The 21970-nt window shown below is 42.0% G+C and overlaps 1 protein-coding gene across 1 annotated transcript in view; it reads right to left on the bottom strand.

Annotated features, from left to right (window-relative positions):
* The window catches only part of LOC306938810 (uncharacterized protein), an 88651-nt gene that overhangs the window by 32714 nt on the left and 33967 nt on the right, over positions 1-21970 (bottom strand). The gene's annotated exons all lie outside the window — the stretch shown is intronic.

The following is a 21970-nucleotide window of genomic DNA, read 5'->3' on the forward strand; positions in this document are numbered from 1 at the left end:
TTTTCCTGAGAAACTAGTATACTCAAAGAAAACTTACAAATGATGTTCATTCTCCGTTTAGTATGGATGTGCACACTATTGAAAATTCAGAATAACAGAGAAATGTCACTCCATGGCATAAACTAACGAATCCTCAAGTTCAGACCAAGGCTGCCCTCTTGTGGATATTATGGATATAGCAATAAGTGCAGTCTAAAGCCTGCAGAAGTTCTGAACGAAAACACCACGGTCAATAGGCCTATTTTATTCTATGTTGTGCATTTCAATAGATTTGAAATCATGCAAACAAGTGATAGCACATCAGTGAGCTGGATGCAATCCTACCTGGAGGGGAGAGAACAGATGGTGGAGGTGAATGGAACACTGCCCCCCTTCCCAGTCAGCTGTGGCGTTCCACAAGGAAGCATACTAGGACCTTTACTGTTCCTAATATATGTCGACGACATGACATCAGCTTGTGACTGCAATTTGTTCCTGTTCGCAGATGACTCAGCACTGCTGGTCTCGGATAGCAACAAACTCAGGTTGAAAAGGCCCTCAGCTCTGAACTTGGTAGAATCTGCACCTGGCTCGCTGATAACAAACTATCTTTACACCTGGGAAAAACTGAATCCATTCTATTTGGATCAAATAGTAATCTCAGCAAGGCAGATGGCTTCTTGGTTAGAGTGGGTGACAATATTATCACATGAAAAGATGAAATGACCTATAGGCCTAATAGATTCCATCCGGTTCCATCCTGGAGGCAAATCTTTCCGGTGATAAAATGGCCACCAACGTAATCAAAAAGGTCAACCAAAGAACAAGATTCCTATACAGGATCTCCTCACTGGTCAACAAAAACACCTTGAAGACCCTAACAGGAGCCCTCGTACAAGGTTTCTTCGACTATGCTTGCACCTCCTGGTACCACAGCAGTGACAGCACCTCTAAGGCCCTTAAAACAAGGCTCCAGACTTCCCAAAACAAACTGGTCAGGCTACTACTTGGCCTCACCCACCTCACCCCTGCCCACTTTGACAGGCTGGAATGGCTTAGGGTTGACGACAGAGTACAGCACCTTGCAATGGGTCTGGTCCACAAGATTCGCTACACCACCAAGATACCCATGTACCTGTCTAAATACTTCCTTAATGTCAACAAAGTCCACTCCCACAATACCAGAGGGAGTTCAACAAACCATGTGCAACCCAGATTCGGAACAAGCAAGGGATTTAATTCATTTCGCTCCTATGCCACCAAAATGTGGAACGCCCTACCAACAGTCATTAAGACATGCGAATCCCTTGACTCCTTCAAAACTGCTCTCAAAGGGCACCTACGGACGGCTGCAATTCGAAACTGGCCCCCGTAAAATCTGAATCCCCCACCCACCCCTGTTTCCCCTCACTGTATAGCCTATATTTATTTTCCCTTTTTACCTCCTATGATGATTTCTTTTTGACTATATAGTTGTGTATATTCGTACGTCTCTAAATGTATTGATGAATTGAAAATGGTGGGCCCTATTGTAAACAAGTGTAATGCGTTATGGTGTCGTCCACTCACTGTTAACAGTTTTTGTATTGAGTTGTACTTGAAATGTACTGTAATTCTGCAAACTGTTAATAAATCAATCAATCAATCAAAAAGCAATGGTGATTATGATGATGCGTCAAGCTAATCAAGCTAAACCCATTTAATTGAGCCTGCATGTCCACTTGGTAGAAATGTTGGCCAGTCTGAATTAGCGTTCAGAATGATGTATCATGGGGTGTACTGTACACAGGTGTGATTTAATGAATATGCAACACCAGTCGCAAATGCATAATTATCATCACAAACTAAATATCCGACATTTCAATGTGGCAACGGTCAGCAAAACGCGGTGCGGGCCTGCGGGTGCGGCAAGGCAAGCCATTTTCCGCTGCCGCCCTGCGGCGAGGAGACCATTACTGTAACTGTACTGTACACACAGCGTCAACGTGAGAGAAAGCGGCAGCCAATCAGAAACGGATGGGAAACAGAATCTCTCCACTACTCTAAACTCGCTTTTCCAATTCACCCATGGGTTCTGGATCCGGTCTAGAGCCCGCCTACTCTACTGTATCCTGTCTGTTTTGTGTACAAAACGGACGCGTCGTTTTTTAAACATATCCGCTCTAGAATCCGGACCGGATCCGCAACTCGCAAAGCGAAGCGTCTATTTATTTATTCGCTGTACATTTCCAAGAAGTCCTTCCCACCCGAAACCAAACATTGAACCGTGGAAGTGGAACCGATTTAGATTTAAGAACAACCGACCTGTCTGTCTGAACAATGTGTACGAGTTATCTACAGAAATGTGTTTTGCCTAAATCGGCCTCATGGTGGCGCTATAACAGGCCGTTGAGGAATATTTGGGGCAGAGGTTTGTCTTTGGCATCCAGGGAGTGTGTGTGCAAAGTTTGGCATGGATCGGGCCAACGGTGCCGGAGATTAGCTGATAACGGACGGACGGAAGGAAGGACACACACACACACACACGGACGGAGTGCAAAACATACTCTCTCCCCATGCCTTCGGCCTGGTGGAGACAAAAATCACACCCGTGTGAACTGAGTGGTGTAAGGTCTTATATAGACTGATCAGCTGTGGTCTGACGTAATATCTGACGTAATGAAATCACACCTGTGTGAACTGGGTGACCATAGCAACCGTGCTCATTTTTTGGTACGAACAGACAGACAGACGCGTAAACTAACAAAGCCAGTTGTAGGAGTGGTTTACACCACTCAAAAACACAGGATATCCAGGACAGCAATATAAAAGGAGGTTTTAATACAATAAAAAGTAAAGTAATAAAGTATATAGGTACAGTACAAATGAAACATATTCAGTGGTACACATTTTTACCTGCAATTTTCTGTGAGTTTGTTCCAGATGTGTGGTGCGTAAAAAACAGAAAATATGCCTTTCCCAGATGACGCCTCGTGACATCACGTCTCCATATATGGTCAGGTCTCCATATATGGTCACGCCTCGTGACATCACACCTCGTGACACGTCACGCCATATGGCCATCTCTATATATGAAGATCACGACACTGACCTCATCTAACCCTGGATAACCATACATGGAGAAGACTGGATCATCAGATAGATAGATAGATAGATAGATAGATAGATAGATAGATAGATAGATAGATAGATTCTTTATTTTTGTGTCATGCACCCAAGGCTCCCAGCCCACATGGACTTATAGGACACACCATACAAATCATTGCTTCAATATTGCATAGATCTGCATATATGGAGCCGGCCAGCAATCTACATCTGACCTCAAACCCTTAGATCTCCATATATGGAGCCTAACTGTTCTGATGTTGATCTGACCTCATAAAACCCTGTACACTCAAGACACGCTCCATATATGGCCAGTACAGAATTAATTTCATATTTTGATCTGACTCTCCATGCTCCATTATTTTATATAGGGCTTTTATTTCTTAAAGCATCAATGTGTCTGACTTTTAATAAGCTAGTTATTATTAAGTATATCTTTATAATATTAAAATAGATGCCCAATGACTATAGTTTACAATTAACTATTGTACTTTTCTACACATTTCACAGTGGATTAATGGGGATGAAATGCCCAATTCTGGACATGTCATAGGAGGTGAAGAACCTTCCATGAAAACAACTGATCTACAAGGTCACAACGTGTCAAGTTGCAATGCATTGTGAACTTTTAGATTGTCTATTTCCAGCGAGGATATTTTGTGCAGGGGAGGAATGAGGGTATACTATATATGTGGATTCATGTGCATAAGACAAAGTATATCTCAAATTCAACACTGCAATGTAGTCTTGTGAATCTGTATTACTGTGCATACATTTGTTTCATTAATTATAACATATATAATGTACACTGAGTAAATGTTGAACATAAAATGTAATGTCTTCATCAAAGTCAACAGACTCTCAGTGATGCATATCTGCTCGACTCCTTTGCACATTCAACTGTGACATTGATATGCATTATGCAAATCATAGTTACACAGTTACACGGTTAGATACGCATCACTATATGCACATCACCTGCACACCTCTGGAACTGCTGTACATTGATAAGCTAATTAGCTAATCTAAAACATAACATGGACAAAAGTTTAAAACACAGACATGCATTTCATTTGAGTGTAGCGAAATAAATATGGAAAAATCACCACAGTCCTGAATGAGGTGATAATCACTGGAATGTGTTCTGTTCATTAACACATCAACAACATGACCTCTTATTCACGTCAATCTCCTTTCTACACAATTACACTCACTTCTGCATTAAAGAACACATCACATTTTACCAGAGTTGGAAAGTAATCAGCTACATTTACTGTACAGTATAGCCTACAGTACTGTGCAGTTTTGAGGTTTACTAGTATTTCAATGTGTATACGCTTCTACTCTGCTATACATCTCAGGGGAAAATATTGAACTTGCTTCACTGCAATAATTTGAGTTACAAGCTACTTTGTACTAATCTATATATTGTGTATATATTCAATATTGTAGATGTGCATTGTTATTACAAAACATAATAACTTTAAATATATTTCAGAGCATTTTACAAAGTTTAAGATATTTAGAGAAAATATAATGAACCCAACAATCGATATGCAGGTTAAATGGTCAAGGTGAGTGTGTACGTGTGTGTGCGTGTCAATTTCCCCATGTACTTTATCCATAAAGAATATGAAAAAGTACCATTCCCCCTCAGCCAGAAAAATCTAAAACATAATTATGATATAACAAGGACAAGTTTAAAACCCAATGTGTGAGACATGCATTTAATTTGAGCGTGCAGTGTGCACAGTTTATAAAGTATAAAGTACTGTGCAATGCAATCCTTTAAAAAGCTACCAGCACAGTGGAGTTTACATTCGGTAAACTGCACACAGTAATGTTAAAATCTTGGTGTATAGCAATATATATATATATTGTTTTAGCATGTTATACAGTACACAGATGTGGTCGGGCATCCTATAATGTTTATAGTTGTGAATTGTGAATTATAATTCGGAATTTCAACATATTAACACAATTACAAAGTCAGCCTACTGTCACTTGAAGAATATATCATAGATTAGAGTAATAACAATATTTAGATACCAGTTAGACGCCCTGCGGGCGAGGTCGCGTGCACACATCCGCCTGGGTGACGGCAGACGGCACACTGCCATATATGGAGCGTGTCTTGAGACTTGAGTGTACAGGGTTTTATGAGGTCAGATCAACATATGGAATGTCAGAACAGTTCGGCTCCATATATGGAGATCTAAGGGTTTGAGGTCAGATGTAGATTGCTGGCCGGCTCCATATATGCAGATCTATGCAATATTGAAGCAATGATTTGTATGGTGTGTCCTATAAGTCCATGTGGGCTGGGAGCCTTGGGTGCATGACACAAAAATAAAGAATTTATCTATCTATCTATCTATCTATCTATCTATCTATCTATCTATCTATCTATCTATCTGATGATCCAGTCTTCTCCATGTATGGTTATCCAGGGTTAGATGAGGTCAGTGTCGTGATCTTCATATATAGAGATGGCCATATGGCGTGACGTGTCACGAGGTGTGATGTCATGAGGCGTGACCATATATGGAGACGTGACCATATATGGAGACGTGATGTCACAAGGCGTCATCTGGGAAAGGCATATTTTCTGTTTTTATGCACCACACATCTGGAACAAACTCACAGAAAATTGCAGGTCTGCTGCAACTCTCGTCGTTTTAAAAATGTGTACAACTGAATATGTTTCATTTGTACCTAATTACTTTATTTTGTATTGTATTCAAACCTCCTTTTATATTGCTGTCCTGGATATCCTGTGTGTTTTTTTATAATGATTTAGTTAAAGTTAATGGGCATTGTACAAAAGGCCTAAAGGCCAGAACATTGTATTCAGCGTATAAGCCCAAAGTGAATATTCCACACATTGCACAGTGAAAAGGTTTGTTTTCAGTCACAGCAGTCGAGGCAAGAACCTCTGCTGCATTCCAGTGATTATCGCCTCGTTTCATGTCTCTATTGTCTTAGACGATGATCCCTTTTCAAAGAGACCAGGTGTAAATTATAACTACTGTCAGGGAAGTTTTATCTAGCAATTCAATGTGCTTTACACAGAACATCAAGCAAATTATCAAATGTGCTCCTTAAAAGCATTTAGCATAGGAATGTTGTGAACCATCCGATCCACTGTGAACAAAGATATATATTCTTAGTCACCTCTTCAGACTCCACCCATAGCCCGTAGCACAGCACTGGCCCTAGCTTCGACGCCATTACAGGCTTATGCAAAGGAATTTTTTTTTATTTAGATAGAATGTAGACCACCAAGTTACCCATGTACCTGTCTAAATACTTCCTTAATGTTAACGAAGTCCACACCCACAACACCAGAGGGAGTGCAACAAACCATGTACAACCCAGATTCGGCACAAACAAGGGACTAAATTATTTTCGCTCCTATGCCACCAAAATGTGGAACGCCCTACCAACAGTCATTAAGACATGCAAATCCCTTGACTCCTTCAAAACCGCTCTCAAAGGGCACCTACGGACGGTCCCCGTAAAATCTGAATCCCCCCACCCCTTTTCCCCCTCACTGTATATGTTTCTTTTCCCTTTTTACCAAGACAATCCCCATTTTTCAAGACTCTTTGTGGAAAAAGAACATTGAATGTCAAGTAGTCTAGTCCCCGATTATAATACGACCCTGTTTTTAATAAATATATATATTTCCATTAGAAAAAAACACCTTGAAGACCTTAACTCTTTGAGCGTTTCAAGGATTTCTATATAGTAGGTAGACTTCTCTATGGCCAGAATGGCGTTTTTGAATGATTTATTGAAAATTCTCTGTTGTGAATGTGTGACAACGAAAGACCTTCAGAGAAAGCTTGACTTGTCTGCTTCCAGGAAAAAAATGAACTGAGTTGATAAAATGTTTAGTTCTTGTGTTGGAAGCCATTTAAAAGAGCCTGCATTTACACTGTTTCTGTTTCTAGGACAACCAAAAAAAGTTATGCCCGGTTGAAGTTTTATTTTCTAAATAACTTTTTTTCTGCTGGGCATACATAGCCATGCAATATCTCATTTTAAAGGGTGAGTTGTCTAGTTCAATTAAAATAAAATAAAAAGTTTCTCACATGTACCACTGTAGATATTTTGCCATCTATAAATAGCATGGTCAGTCATGATCAATCTGACCTATCCAGCTAAAAGTCCCCATAGCTCTGAAATTGGAACATCATATAAACTCAATTCTTTTTTGGGGTAAAATTAGACATTCTAACGCACATTTTGATATATACCATGTTTACATAGTCTTACCAGTACCTTGTCTATTCATGCATGTATCTCAAAAACCTGTTATGAAGAAACACAGTTTTGATAAAAAACACATCCAAGGACATTGTTTTGATATGACTTGGTGCCCATGATATGTATCAAAATATAGACTTGAATGTATACTGTATTATAAAAAAGAAATTGAGTTATTACCATCTACCGTTACAGAGTAAATCACAGTTGAAACTTGCTTAGTCATATACAATAAACCTCACAATAGTGAACAAAATAGTCATGACAGGTCTAACTCATTGTAAAAGCGTCTTTTATTTTTTACGACTACTAACATAATAAAATGATAAATATTACAGAAAATAAATAGGCCTACATACAAAACAGTTACTCCTCCCCTAGCTCTGATCCATAGCTCTAAATGCGCATTTAGAGCTATGGATCAGAGCTACTCCTCCCAAATGTCCCCAAACCCAGTCCTTGACGGTGTGTGTGTGTGAGTTAACCTGACTCCGCCATATGGGGCAGCAGAGTGTACACTGTGTTCCCCCCTCCTGCTCCCATCTGGGAACTCTCAGGCAGACTTGATGCCCGGCCACAAAACGGCCTGGCCAATCAGCAGCAGCTTCTAGCAACTTCTAGCAGCAGCTTCTAGCTTCTACTAGCTGCTGCTGATTGGCCAGGCCGTTTTGTGAGCAACTTCGCTTCTAGCTGCTGCTGATTGGCCAGGCCGTTTTGTGGCCGGGCATCAAGTCTGCCTGAGAGTTCCCAGATGGGAGCAGGAGGGGGGAACCCAGTGTACTCTCTGCTGCCCCATCTGGCGGAGTCAGGTTATGTGTGAGTAGGCTAAATAAAAAAAACACCCAAAAACTGCCCCCCCTGAAATGAATGAATGAATCCGGTTCAGTGTCAGAGAACGCCATCGCAGTCTTGACTCTTCATCCTCCTCCTCCTCCTCCTCATCTGATGCCAGTTCTAAATATATAAAAAGAAATAAACATTTTAGCTGTAGTCAGTGCACGCTACTATTACATGGCGTTTTACCCGGCTGCTGGCGATCAATGATTTTATTGTGCAGTGTCTTTGTGGGCCGAGTCGTGGCATGACAAATACAAATAGATGCTTGTATAAGTAGTATCACGATAAAATAATATGGCAACGTTAGAATGAAACACCAATGAGTGATCGGTGGTAATGTAGCTAGCTGCCCAGGGTATATCCAGCACCATTGCGTCGCAATCATCCAGCAACATTGGTACTGGCTATTGCCCGGGCTTGTGGCCCGGCCAATAGCCAGTACCATTTGTGCAGTGTTTGTTAGCAACTACTACTAGCCAACAGCCAGTGGAATGTGGTGACGTGATGGTGCTGGATATACGCTGGGCAGCTACATTACACGCGATCACTCATTGGTGGTGTCATTCTAACGTCGCCATATTATTTTATCGTGATACTAATTATACAAACATCTATTTGTATGCCACGATGCCACGATTCGGCCCACAAAGACACAGTACAATACATTCATTTGATCAGATGTTTTTGTTAGCTACGTCGATCACCTATAGTACCGACCCTTGTTATATATTCTCCGACTATGCATGTCACGATGACTAAACCAGTTAGATCTATCCATATATGGTTCTACCACATCTATCTGATATCAGCACTAGGTCGGCTCGGGCCAAATATAGGGATCGTCTTACTAGACATGTCATATTAGGGCATTTTCGAATACAATAAAATTACCTTTTAGCGAAGGCATCAGCCTTGGTGGTAACTCCGGTGGGGAGAAGAAAAAACATTGCACACGTGTAATCCGCGAGGGTGGATGTTGCAGCCCGGCCAACGGTCTGGGACTGGAGAATGCCACTGGACACGGATGGATCATTTTTCAGATTGTTTTTTTTGCGGCGACTGCAAACCTGGCTGAAAAACTCTTCCTCCAGTGCCCACCTCGGAGGAGTCAACCAACCCCTCTGTTCACTGGGGGCTGGGCGTCAGTTTCCAATAGGAAAGCATACACGTGTGTCACGTGACACGGGAATTCTGGGAAATGTAGTTGATATTTATGCTCAATACTATATACAGAGGTGCGGACCGAATTAATATATTGGTATTAATAAAAAAAGAGAACTACGGAAAATCACGTACAGGGCAGAAAAGACTAATGCAAAACTCCACGTGTTTTCCAGTAGTAATCTGTCTAAGGGTTAACAGGAGCCCTCGTACAATGTTTCTTCGACTATGCATGCACCTCTTGGTACCACAGCACCTCAAAAGGCCCTTAAAACAAGGCTCCAGGCTCTTACTTGTCCTCACCCCCCTCACCCCTGCCCACTTTGACAGGCTGGAATGGCTTAGGGTCGACGACAGAGTACAGCATCTTGCAATGGGTCTGGTCTACAAGATTCGATACACCACCAAGATACCCATGTACCTGTCTAAATACTTCCTTAATGTTAACGAAGTCCACACCCACAACACCAGAGGGAGTGCAACAAACCATGTACAACCCAGATTCGGCACAAACAAGGGACTAAATTATTTTCGCTCCTATGCCACCAAAATGTGGAACGCCCTACCAACAGTCATTAAGACATGCAAATCCCTTGACTCCTTCAAAACCGCTCTCAAAGGGCACCTACGGACGGTCCCCGTAAAATCTGAATCCCCCCACCCCTTTTCCCCCTCACTGTATATGTTTCTTTTCCCTTTTTACCTCATTTATGATGAAGTCCTGTTCTTTGGCTGTATAGAAGTGTCTATTTGTACGTCTCTAAATGTTTTGATGAATTTAACAAGGTGGACCCTCTTGTAAACAAGTGTAATGATTTATTGGGTCGTCCACTCACAGTTAACAGTCTTTGTATTGAGTTGTGCTTGAAATGTACTGTAATTCTGCAAAACTGTATACATATTTCAATCAATCAAAACTGTTAGACAGGGCTCCAGACAAATGAGTTAATACAACATAAAACCTTTGACCTTATACACTGGCTATATGGATACATATTGAAATATTTTAACGACACAAATGAGGGGTACACAATATTCTCAGATAGGGGTCTGTATATATATAATAATCATTAATACTGAATTATATTACTATTAATTAACCAGTAAGACGCATAAGGGCGGCCTGGGCCGTGGCTCAGCGGTCCAGGCACCGTGGCTGGTAATCCAGTCTGGCAGTGTGCCGTGGGTTCGACTCCCGATCCCGACGGCCTTTACTGCATGTCTTCCCCCATCTCTCTCCCCATTTCCTGTCAGCCTACTGTCTGTCCCTCCATAAAAAATATAAAATAAAGGCGAAAGCCACAAAAAAAAACGTGCACGGCTGCACGCATCCGCCTCGTTGACGGCAGACTGCTGGGCGAGCGCAGGAATTCTGTACTGGCCATATAAGGAGCATGTCTTGAGTGTACATGGTTTGATGAGTTCAGATCAACATATGGAATTTCAGAACAGGTCAGCTCCATATATGGAGATCTAAGGGTGGCAGCGGGGACATTCTCTTGAGTGTACAGGGTTTGATGAGGGCCAGGCCTTAATTTTCGGGCCTGTTGAGAACTCTAGTATTCGCCAGCTGCCGGGCGCGGCTGCACTAATAACGTTGGGGCAGGCCTGTCTAGTTTGAATGGACATATATCCATATATGGAGATCTAAGGATTTGAGGTTTGAGGTCAGATGTGGAGTTGCCGGGCAATATTGATGACATCAGGGATCTCCACTGATGATGTCACACAATGTCACAAGACCTGGGCACCATATATGGGGGCTTTCCCATGTATGGGGATTTTGAATGATACACTGACGGGAATTGCACGTTTTCATAGTAAATGCGACCTTTGGTTGCAATTACAAAGTTTGAGAACCATGTCTTAGTGGATAACCTGTGTGACACATGTACACACACACCTTGACCATTTACATATATAAATGTAATGTTATTATGTTTTGTAACAACAATGTACGTCTACAATACCATACATTAGTATACAATTACGTAGCTTGTAACTCAAATAATTGCAGTGGAGCAAGTTCAATATTTGCCTCTGAGATGTATAGAGTAGAAGTGTAGACACATAAACACTAGTACAAAACCTCAACATTTCACAGTACAGTACTGTATAGTAAATGTAGCTGATGTGACTGTGTTCTTTAATGCAGAAGTGAGTGTAATTGTGTAGAAAGCAGATTGACGTAAATAGGAGCTCATGTTGTTGGTGTGTTCATGAACAGAACACATTCCAGTGATTATCACCTCATCCAGGACTCCCAGGGTTTGTGAGGCTAATGGGCCACACACACACACACACACACACACACACACACACACACACACACACACACACACACACACACACACACACACACACACACACACACACACACACACACACACACACACACACACACACACACACACACACACACACACACACACAGAACATCCCACTCCACTGACACATGCCTTCTCTATTTGAGCGACCACATCAAACAAGAGGTGGACGCTGGCAAATACTGCGGCATGGTCATGCTGGACCTCCAAAAGGCTTTTGACACAGTGAACCACTCCATACTGGTTAACAAGCTAAAAGCAATTGGTTTCGATAGCACATCAGTGAGCTGGATGCAATCCTACCTGGAGGGGAGAGCACAGATGGTGGAAGTGAACGGAACACTGTCCCCCCCCCCCCTCCCAGTGAGCTGTGGCGTTCCACAAGGAAGCATACTAGGGCCTCTACTGTTCCTAATATATGTTAACGACATGACTTCAGCTTGTGACTGCAACTTGTTCCTGTTCGCAGATGACTCTGCACTGCTGGTCTCGGACAGGGACAAACTGCAGGTTGAAAATGCCCTCAGCTCTGAACTCGGTAGAATCTGCACCTGGCTCGCTGATAACAAACTATCTTTACACCTGGGAAAAACTGAATCCATTCTCTTTGGATCTAATAGTAATCTCAGCAAGGCAAATGGCTTCTTGGTTAGAGTGGGTGACAATGTTATCACACGTAAAGATGAAATTACCTACCTAGGTTCCATCCTGGAGGCTAATCTTTCCGGTGATAAAATGGCCACCAACGTAATCAAAAAAGTCAACCAAAGAACAAGATTCCTTTACAGGATCTCCTCACTGGTCGACAAAAACACCTTGAAGACCTTAACAGGAGCCCTTGTACAAGGCTTCTTTGACTATGCATGCACCTCCTGGTACCACAGCACCTCAAAGGCCCTTAAAACTAGGCTCCAGACCTCCCAAAACAAACTGGTCAGGCTCCTACTTGGCCTCACCCCCCGAACCCACCTCACCCCTGCCCACTTTGACAGACTGGCATGGCTTAGGGTCGGCGACAGAGTACAGCATCTTGCAATGGGTCTGGTCCACAAGATTCGATACTCCACCAAGATACCCATGTACCTGTGTAGATACTTCCTTAATGTTAACGAAGTCCACACCCACAACACCAGAGGGAGTGCAACAAACCATGTACAACCCAGATTCGGCACAAACAAGGGACTAAATTATTTTCGCTTCTATGCCACCAAAATGTGGAACGCCCTACCAACAGTCATTAAGACATGCAAATCCCTTGACTCCTTCAAAACCGCTCTCAAAGGGCACCTACGGACGGCTGCAATTCAAAACTGGCCCCCGTAAAATAAAACGTCTGGGTTTCCGAGGCTACTGTTAGACTGATATGAGAGGTTATTGGTTTCCTAATAGGCCTACAGTAATATGATCCTAGATGACTATTTGATAGCTTGTGTTGTCTGCTTGCTGCAAGTCGTCTGCGTCTGCTAAATGCCTAAATTGTAAATTAGTAGTGCGGTGATATGTCCGGGGAACCCTAGGAGTCCTTGAGGGGGGTTCCAAGGGGGCTCCAGACAAATTAGTTAATACAACATAAAAAGTAATTTAACCTTTGACCTTATACACTGACTATATGGATACATATTGAAATATTTTAACGACACAAACAATATTCTCAGATAGGGGTCTGTATATACTGTATATATAATAATCATTAATACTGAATTATATTACTATTAATTAACCAGTAAGACACATAAGGGCGAGAAGCGTGCACGCATCCGCCTCGTTGACGGAAGACTGCTGGGCGAGCGCAGGAATTCTGTACTGGCCATATCTAAGGAGCATGTCTTGAGTGTACATGGTTTGATGAGGTCAGATCAACATATGGAATGTCAGAACAGGTCATCTGAGCTCCATATATGGAGATCTAAGGGTGGTAGCGGGGACATTCTCTTGAGTGTACAGGGTTGATGAGGGCCAGGCCTTAATTTTCGGGCCTGTTGATATCCATAGAGATCTAAGGATTTGAGGTTTGAGGTCAGATGTGGAGTTGCTGATATTGATGACATGGATCTCCATATATGGGCTTAATTGCGACAGCAGATCGCATTTACTATGACATCAGGGATCTCCATCACTGATGTCACGTGATGTCACGAGACATGGGCACCATATATGGGGGCTTTACAATTTACAATTTAGGCATTTAGCAGACGCTCTTAATCCAGAGCGATTTACATTAGGCAAGAACAAAAGTATGGGAATACATCACATATATAAAATGCATTTATCAAGAAACATGCGTAAGCTAAGAACGTAACTAGAACATATCTATATAATGACACTATACATATTAAATATACATATATACTATACTATGCTATACATATGTACTATGATGTGCTATGACTACATACAATGCAATTATTGTGCTGTCTACATGACATGCTATAAGTCTGTTTCAAATGCTATCTAAGTCTAAAAAGTGCTATCTAAGGGGGTAGGATAAGTGAAAAGGTGGGTCTTCAGACTACGGCGGAAGATTGGGAGTGATGCTGCAGTTCTGATTGCAACGGGGAGTGCATTCCACAGTTTTGGGGCCAGAAGGGAGAAGAGTTTGGGACGTGTGGCGCGTTGTCCCGGCCAGAACATGTATGGGGATTTTGAATGATACACTGACGGGAATTGCACGTTTTCATAGTAAATGCGACCTTTGGTCGCAATTACAAAGTTTGAGAACCATGTCTTAGTGGATAACCTGTGTGACACACGTACACACACACACACACACCTTGACCATTTACATATATAAATGTAATGTTATGTTTTGTAACAATGTACGTCTACAATACCATTCAATGAAGTCAGCACATGTATTATACATTTACACAGTACAGTACAGTACAGTACAGTACAGTACAGTACAGTACAGTACAGTACAGTACAGTACAGTACAGTACAGTACAGTACAGTACAGTACAGTACAGTGCTCATTGGAACTATACAAACTATAGGGCACACACACTATAGGGCACACACACACACAGTTTCGGCGTCGAAGCTAGGGCCAGTGGATCGGCTGTGTTCACAACATTCCTATGCTAAATGGTTTTAAGGAGCACATTTGATCATTTGCTTGATGTTCTGTGTAAACTTCCCTGACAGTAGTTATAATTTACACCTGGTCTCTTTGAAAGGGGATCATCGTCTAAGACAATAGAGACATGAGACGAGGCGATAATCACTGGAATGCAGCAGAGGTGGCATGAAACAACTCTTCTCATCTTGCCTCGACTGCTGTGACTGAAAACAAACCTTTTCACTGTGCAATGTGTGGAATATTCACTTTGGGCTTATACGCTGAATACAATGTTCTGGCCTTTAGGCCTTTTGTACAATGCCCATTGTACAATAAGAACAGGGCAATACAAAGTGTTTTAACTAAATCATTATAAAAAAACACAGGATATCCAAGACAGCAATATAAAAAGGAGGTTTGAATACAATAAAAAGTAAAGTAATAAAGTAATTAGGTACAGTACAAATGAAACATATTCAGTGGTACACATTTTTACCTGCAATTTTCTGTGAGTTTGTTCCAGATGTGTGGTGCATAAAAAACAGAAAATATGCCTTTCCCAGAAGACGCCTCGTGACATCACGTCTCCATATATGGTCACGCCTCGTGACATCACACCTCGTGACACGTCACGCCATATGGCCATCTCTATATATGAAGATCACGACACTGACCTCATCTAACCCTGGATAACCATACATGGAGAAGACTGGATCATCAGATAGATAGATAGATAGATAGATAGATAGATAGATAGATAGATAGATAGATAGATAGATAGATAGATAGATAGATAGATAGATAGATAGATAGATAGATAGATAGATAGATAGATTCTTTATTTTTGTGTCATGCACCCAAGGCTCCCAGCCCACATGGACTTATAGGACACACCATACAAACCATTGCTTCAATATTGCATAGATAGACGAACTGTACAGTACAGTCTAAACATTATAATACAATAATCATTGGAACCACACACACACACACACACACACACACACCCACACACACACACACACACACACACACACACACACACACACACACACACACACACACACACACACACACACACACACACACACACACACACACACACACACACACACACACACACACACGAGAAACCTTACTGGAAAAACCTAAATATGTCTAATATGGTAACATTGCTGACATTAGCTTATCAATGTACAGCCATTCCAGAGGTGTGCAGGTGATTTGCATAATAGTGATGTGTATCTAACTGTGTAGGTGATGTGCATAATAGTGATGTGTATCTAACTGTGTAGGTGATGTGCATAATAGTGATGTGTATCTAACTGTGTAGGTGATGTGCATAATAGTGATGTGTATCTAACTGTGTAGGTGATGTGCATAATAGTGATGTGTATCTAACTGTGTAGGTGATGTGCATAATAGTGATGTGTATCTAACTGTGTAGGTGATGTGCATAATGCATATGCATACTCCAGGAGGTTTGTGAGGCTAATGGGCCATTCAATGAAGTCAACACATGTATTATACATTTACACAGTACAGTACAGTACAGTACAGTACAGTACAGTACAGTACAGTACAGTACAGTACAGTACAGTACAGTACAGTACAGTACAGTACAGTACAGTACAGTACAGTACCTCAGTTATCACTGATTGTATTATAATGTCTAAACATCATACAATATGTACATTGAAACTATTGGATGCTGGGTTAATGAACCCATGGCATCTGTCTCTACATGCTATCTACATTATAAGTAGAAAAATAATCTATTTACGTAGTAACTAATGATTCCCACTATACATGAATTAGTGTACGAACATTATAGATTGGATTTGTGTTATGTGGGACAGTCCGGATATGAAGGTTATATCATATGCATGGACATGTGCGGTCCATCTTACAAATAAACAAAAAACATGTTGGATTAAAACATTGGGTTTTTACTTCTCAATGTCAATATGTTCAACATGCTCAAAATATAACGAGACAACCATGAACAAAAAATATTGATATGCTCTGGGAATCTGTATCCAAAATAAACGGAATTCAAGATCATTGTTTGAGAAATGAATACTGTTTGTTTCCACTGTCACTCTGATATTCATGCTAAAATAAAAATAAAAAACTAAAATGAATGTTACACCCAGATACCTCCAAAGGATCTGTTGGACATGGTCTATTGTTGTTGTGGTCATTGGCTCCACCCTGGCCATCAAAGCTCATCTATGGAAAGGCCCTCATTAACCAAGCAGCAATTCACACCTTCAAATGTCCTATTGTTCCAACAGGGTTTATATATCCAGAGACCTGGACATCTGCTCATTCAGCACAAGCTACTGACTGAGAGAACTTCTCAAACCACTGCTTTGTGTCCTGGACTTGATTCTACAATAAAGATACAAGATGTCTGAAAACCACGGACCTCACCTGTCTTACCACCATTCACCCAATGCTGCTCTGCAAGAAAGTTTCAACAAGTGTAAAACCTACTTGGCAATGGTCGCCTTCATCCTACAAGACTCTCCAGGCAAGATGCTCACCTTTAGTCAGGTAAGAAACAGACAATCCATCCTGCTGCTAACCGTTTGATACATTTCATAATGTAATGTAATGCCATATATGGGGATAAAAGGCCGTCACTTGGTGTTGCGAAGGCTCTCAGGTCTACATGGTAACTTATTTCAGACCTAATTTGTAACTTGATTTCTATTTTTTTCCTCCATGCAGTTGATGGACAGACTGGAAGCATTCGGGTCGACGAGGACAAGATCCTTTGAGAATAACATCAGAGTCTGTTTGTCAGCCAACACATGTTTTGTCAAGGTAAATATACATTAGCCAAACAAACATTTCACTGATAAAAATGTAAACTGTCAACTCTAAATAGCTGAAATATCATTATACTGACAACATACTGCTTTACTTTTCAGATTGCACTGAGCCCGTCAGACCCATGGAACAACTGGAGATTTGATCATAGTAAGATAACAGAGAAGATGGCACGTCGTCACTTCAAAGGAGTTATCTGGTGGTTCCCCGAATTCAGCTCCATGGAGAGAAAGGATATGTTGACCACACCACCACCAGACCACTACACAACGCTCCACTCTCCTGAAGCCGCAGCCTGCAAAGCTGTTAACAGCAGATGTGAGGTGAAGTTCAGCAGTTCTTTCTCCATTGACTCCATCCTGAAGAAAGACAGTCCCTCTGGTCTGGGCTGCAAAGCCTCTCCGCTGTCAGAGGAGTCTGGTGGGTCGGTCAAAGTGCAGCAGAAGCGTAATTGGTCTACAGAGAGAACTGTTGACAGGATCTACGCAGACGATGGACTCACTGATGATTGTGCTGCTGCTAGACCCACCAAGAGAATGTGCATGAGTCCCGATCCACCCAATGCTACTCGGCAAGAAAGGTTCAACGAGTGCAAAACCTACTTGGCAATGATCGCCTTCGTCCTACAAGACTCTCCAGAAAAGATGCTCACCTTCAGTCAGGTAAGAAACGCACAATCCTACTAATAATTTAACTCTTTCCCTTTCCTGGGCAACATTAGCTACTTCAAACTTGGCCTTATCTCTGCCAGTGATATCCATTTTATATCAAATGTAAATTTGACTTCTCCAAGAATGCATTCATAATAACACGTATTTTTCTTTCCTGCAGTTGATGAACAGACTGGACTCATTGGGATCTCGGCGGACAAAATCGTTTGAGAACACCATCAGAGTCCGCTTGTCAACCGACACATGTTTTGTCAAGGTAAATATAAATTCCTTTCGCTGATAAGAATTGTCACAAATTATTCAGTATTTACCTGAGCTCTCATATCTCATCTCAATAAATTCTAACCGTACTGTTCTTTCATTTTCAGATTTCATTCAGCCCAGAGTCCCCATGTAACTACTGGAAACTGGATCACAGCAAAATAACAGAAAAGATGGTGCATCGTCACTTCCATGGCCTTTTGGAGTGGTTCCCAGAGTTCACCTCCACAGAGAGAAAGGAGATGACCCCACCAGCTGCAGCCTGCAAAGCTGTTAACAGCAGATGTGAGGTGAAGTTCAACAGTTCTTTCTCCATTGACTCCATCCTGAAGAAAGACAGTCCCTCTGGTCGGTGCTGCAAAGCCTCTCCTCTGTCAGAGGAGGCCGATGGGTCAGCACTCAGCAGTGGAGCAGGAGCCTAGTTGGTCCACAGAGAGAACAGTTGAACTGAAGATGAAGTTCACCTGGGACTCTTCACCTGTGGACACACAGCTTGTTCAATGTACAGGTGACAGTTACTCTGTCAGAGAATTAACTCATCACTGGTGGTGATGATGATTGATGATGCACCAAGAGATTGTTCAGGAACCTGAACTCGACAGAAGACAGATAGCACTGTATGGACCAATTTGATGTTGATGTTCATCATTTTTGCCTGTACTTCACTTTATACAGTTTATGGATTGAGTTTTTTTTAAATAAAAGCATTGAAAACATTTGTTTAATTTGTTTTTTCCCTAAGAAACTAGTATATTCAAAGAACCTACAAAGTCTGTTCCTTCTCAGTTTAGTATGGGTGTGCACTGTGCACACTATTGAAAACTCAGATCAAGAACAGGGAAACTGGCACTCCATGCCATAAATGGAAGAATATGGATATAACAATAAGTGCAGTCTAAGCTTACAGAAGTTCTGAATGAAAACACCACGGTCAATATGCCTATTTTATTGTCTCCACCAGGCCGAAGGCATGGGGAGAGAGTATGTTTTGCACTCCGTCCGTCCGTCCGTGTGTCCGTGTGTGTGTCCGTCCGTCCTTCCGTCTGTGAACAGCTAATCTCCGGCACCGTTAACCCGGTCGATGCCAAATTTTGCACACACACTCCCTGGATGCCAACGATGAACCTCTGCCCCAACATTTCCAGAACGGCCTGTTATAGCGCCACCAGGAGGCCGCTTTGTGCAAAACAACTTTTTGGACAGTACACCTACAGATTTTGTCCAAACATCACGCAAATTGGTACACAGTCTCTCTAGAGCCATTCAACGAAACAGGTCTTTCAGATTTCTCAGACTCCATCCTGATTGGCTAAGATTGGCTTCCAAAGTTCGCAGGAGTGCTCAGTTTCAAACAAAATGCTGCAAATCATGAACACATCGTGTGATATCCGTGAAATTATGCACGCATATTCCCACTATGCCGAGGAAGAAATGCCACATGAACATTTTCAACTCAGCCTCATGGTGGCGCTATAACTGGCCGAAAAGTGTTTTTACCTCTAACTGCACGGATCTGTGGATAACTTTGTATGCCAACTCCCTAGAGGCCAAGGAAAAACCTTTGCCTGAAATTTTTCACATCTGCTCTTTATAGCGCCACCAGGAGGCCGAGATATGTCAAACACATTTTGTAATATTACTCCTTCAGATTTTATCAAAATTTCACGCAAATCGGTACACATGCTCCCCATAGTCATGTGATCAAGACGGGTTTGTTTGATTTCTCATAATCCACCCTCATTGGCTACAATTGGCTTCTAAACTTTTCAGGAGTAGCCCGCTTTGTACCCGTTTTGTACAAATCACCACAACTACTCAACGCAGCGTCCGATTGTGGTGAAACTGTGCATGCATATTCCCACTAGGCTTTGGAAGAAATGCCACTTGACAGTTTTCAAATCAGCCTCATGGTGGCGCTACAACAGGTCACACACACACGTTTAAATTTTGCCAAACATCACACACACACACTCCTATCCTCCTGGTGGAGACCTGTGCCCAGAAGGGCACTTTTTCTAGTTCTATCTAGTATTGTGTATTTCAATAGATTTGAAATCATGCAAACTGCATGCGTCAAGCTAATCAATCTAAAACACTCATTTAATTGAGACTGTCCACTTGGTAGGCTACAAATTTTGGCCAGTCTGAATGAGCGTTCAGAATGATGTATCATGGGGTGTACTGTACACAGGTGTGATTTAATGAATATGCAACACCAGTCGCAAATTCATTATCACCACAAACTAAATATCCGACATTTAAATGTGGCAACACGGCAATAACCGTCAGCAAAACGCGGTGCGGGCCTGCGGGGTGCGGCAAGGCAATGCACCTCTTGGTACCACAGCACCTCAAAAGGCCCTTAAAACAAGGCTCCAGACCTCCTACTTGGCCTCACCCCCCGAACCCACCTCACCCCTGCCCACTTTGACAGGCTGGAATGGCTTAGGGTCGACGACAGAGTACAGCATCTTGCAATGGGTCTGGTCCACAAGATTCGATACACCACCAAGATACCCATGGGCCATGTACCTCCTTAATGTTAACGAAGTCCACACCCACAACACCAGAGGGAGTGCAACAAACCATGTACAACCCAGATTCGGCACAAACAAGGGACTAAATTATTTTCGCTCCTATGCCTCCAAAATGTGGAACGCCCTACATGTCATTAAGACATGCGAATCCCTTGACTCCTTCAAAACCGCTCTCAAAGGGCACCTACGGATGGCTGCAATTCGGATACCTTGTGTTGTCCTTGCTTGCTGCAAGTCGTCTGCATCTGCTAAATGCCTAAATTGTTAATTGGTAGTGCAGTGATATGTCCGGGGAACCCTAGGAGTCCTTTAGTTAATACAACATAAAAAGTTGTTTAACCTTTGACCTTATACACTGGCTATATGGATATATAATAATCATTAATACTGATGTGTATCTAACTGTGTAGGTGATGTGCATAATAGTGATGTGTATCTAACTGTGTAGGTGATGTGCATAATGCATATGCATACTCCAGGAGGTCTGTGAGGCTAATGGGCCATTCAATGAAGTCAACACATGTATTATACATTTACACAGTACAGTACAGTACAGTACAGTACAGTACAGTACAGTACAGTACAGTACAGTACAGTACAGTACAGTACAGTAATCATTGGAACTATACAAACTATAGGGCACACACACACACACACACACACACACACACACACACACACACACACACACACACACACACACACACACACACACACACACACACACACACACACACACACACACACACACACACACACACACGTGTTTGTGTGTGTGAGGAATAAATTAAGTACCACAGACGAAAAACAGTCTAAGTCCAAATGTCATTCTGACCCCTCCACGAAAAGGCCTCGTTGTCCTGAAGTGTGGACTTAGACTGTTTTTCGTCTGTGACATGTAGACTGTCTGTTAATATGAATTAA

The sequence above is a fragment of the Electrona antarctica genome, assembly GCF_951216825.1.
Source record: "Electrona antarctica genome assembly, chromosome: 15".
Lineage (NCBI taxonomy): Eukaryota > Metazoa > Chordata > Actinopteri > Myctophiformes > Myctophidae > Electrona > Electrona antarctica.